This window comes from Delphinus delphis, chromosome 12 (genome assembly GCF_949987515.2).
Source record: "Delphinus delphis chromosome 12, mDelDel1.2, whole genome shotgun sequence".
Classification (NCBI taxonomy): Eukaryota; Metazoa; Chordata; class Mammalia; order Artiodactyla; family Delphinidae; genus Delphinus; species Delphinus delphis.
In genome coordinates, this window is record NC_082694.2 from 3,001,763 (window position 1) to 3,003,276 (window position 1,514).

Genomic DNA, 1,514 nt, shown 5'->3' on the forward strand with positions numbered 1-1,514 from the left:
CAGTGGTGACACCTTACATTTTATCCCTGGAGATTTCACCTACAGATTCAGAAAGAAAAGATAACACCAACATACAAGAATCAAACTGTATGCTTCTACTATAGGAAGAAGCTCTTGTGTTACACTGTACCCACCCCTTTAGGGTTGTAATGATTATAACTGACTTTTTTCTCTGCAAAGTTGGGGTTTTTTTGGTTTGTTTTTGTTTTAGGTAAAATGTCAGAACATGTGAAAATGCTGTACTAATTTATCTTAATATGCTAAAAATAGTGAAAATTTAAAATTCTTCATGAGTCCAAGCTGGGCCATGACTCCCACTGACGGGGCTTACCCAACGCACTAATTCCAAGTCTGGTGACCATCCGCGAACTGGCACCTGCAATTAAGGCTGCAGGCATACATTTTCCAGAGTGGTAGAATCTCGTTCCCGTAATGCCAGCCAAGGTTCCAGATGTAACTAAGAAAACCCAAATGTTCCTTGGATCCTGAGACAGCTGATAGGCACGCAGGCCCACTAATCCACCCAAGGGGAGCCTGGCAGCCAGGGACGGGACACTGCCTGCTTTTGCACAGCCAATGATCCCGCCGGAAGCAACCAGTGCTACACAGCCAAAGCCAATCCAACGCAAAGGCACCAGTGGGCCGAAGTCCTTCTGCATTGCTCTTTCACTCCGTCCAAATGAAGATCACACCAGGCCTTCACCTCCTTCCCCAAGGCCTGCATTTGCCGACGAGGGTGCACAGGCCTAGGAAACCTACTGTTTCTGCCACAAAGTTTAACAATATTTTTTTCTAATTCTATTCCTCATCAATTTCCCCATTCCTCCTTGTTTTACACGTGGCCATTTTAATTTATACTTGTGGTAATTAAAAATAAATTAGATTTAAAATTCAGTTTCTTAATCACAACAGGACTTTCAACGGATTCAATAGCCACCTGTTGGCTACTGTCCGTGGTGTCAGGCAGCACAGATACAGGCTCTTTCCATCTTCGCTGAGAGTTCTGTTGGGCAGCCTTGATCTAGAACAGGAAGCTTAGCTCAGCATGCTCTGTGCCAAAAACTGAGGTTATTGACACACAACCCTGCCCTCACAACACTTAATACGCAGCTGAAGAAACAATGCATGTGAATACATAATTATAATAAAATGTGATATTAACAATCATAACGTATTCATTACACAAATACTTGGGAATCGAGATCCACTTCTTTTCTAACGATCCACCTTTTAAAACATTTCAGTCCCACTTTTCCCCTTAGGTATTAAAATTGTATTTCCATATACTTAAAAAAAAATAAAGAATGTTTATAAGCAGCAGTAACAGGGGTAATGGGGTAAAGAGATGTTTCTTAAGGTAATTTCCTGCCCTATAAAAAGCGACACCCCCCGCACCGTCACCAGGTATAGGTGACCCAAAGCAGCAACTGTAAAGTGTGACAGGACCAGAAGTACCGTAATTAAATTAATCCTCGAGAAGTGTAACAGGAAGTGAGAAGCATGAATCCTGAAGT

At 42.3% G+C, this 1,514-nt stretch overlaps 1 pseudogene; it reads right to left on the bottom strand.

The window, feature by feature from the left end:
• Nucleotides 1-287: 287 nt before the first annotated feature.
• On the bottom strand, nt 288-659 carry LOC132434761 (transmembrane protein 14C pseudogene; annotated as a pseudogene).
• Between the last annotated feature and the right edge of the window lie 855 nt (nt 660-1,514).